We start from the raw sequence: 695 nt of genomic DNA on the forward strand, positions 1-695 counted from the left end.
GAGTAGTGCATTTTACAATGCAAGGTTTGAGTAATAAATATTAAATGAAGAGGTAATTTAAGCCCTGAGGTCCCGTAGTGCTCTTGGGTCTTATGGCGTAGCCCTAAACCTCTTGTCAGCTTCAATAAAGGACCTCATTTTCCATCCCCAGGTGATAAAGACATCGCGAGATTGCACCTGGAACTCTGTATAAAGAACTTAACAACCATCTTAGGCTAGCAGTAAAGTCTGAGGGGGATGTGAAAGCTTTTGGCAAAGTAGTGTGAAAGAATGCTACAAACAGACTGACACCTTTGCGCTCGTTTTCTTATTGGGCAGACATGCCCTGGAATTGACGCATATACTCTCATTCACACACCTGTTTCACGGAATACGTCCATAAAGCAGACCTGGGATCATTAGGGTCACGGTTARACATGAGGCGGTTCATTGAATTTAAGCAGCGGTGTGACAGAGGCAGTCACTTATGAGGTTAACGTTTTTACTTGGTTGGTGATAAATCTTGATACCTTTCCTTCTTTTAATGCAGCTGTCATCCAGAAGGGACTGGCTTACAAATTATTTCTGTCTTGCCACAATATTTTGTTCTGGATTTCTTAGCATCCTGGAGGAGTCTGGAATTTTATTTAAGCATTTTTCAGGTCATTATATATATATAATATATAATGACCTGAAAAAGGCCTTTTATATATATA

At 39.9% G+C, this 695-nt stretch overlaps 1 protein-coding gene across 2 annotated transcripts in view; it reads left to right on the plus strand.

The window, feature by feature from the left end:
• The window catches only part of LOC103465833 (periphilin-1), a 14,698-nt gene that overhangs the window by 12,601 nt on the left and 1,402 nt on the right, over positions 1–695 (plus strand). The window lies entirely within an intron of this gene.

This window comes from Poecilia reticulata, linkage group LG6 (assembly GCF_000633615.1).
Source record: "Poecilia reticulata strain Guanapo linkage group LG6, Guppy_female_1.0+MT, whole genome shotgun sequence".
NCBI lineage: Eukaryota > Metazoa > Chordata > Actinopteri > Cyprinodontiformes > Poeciliidae > Poecilia > Poecilia reticulata.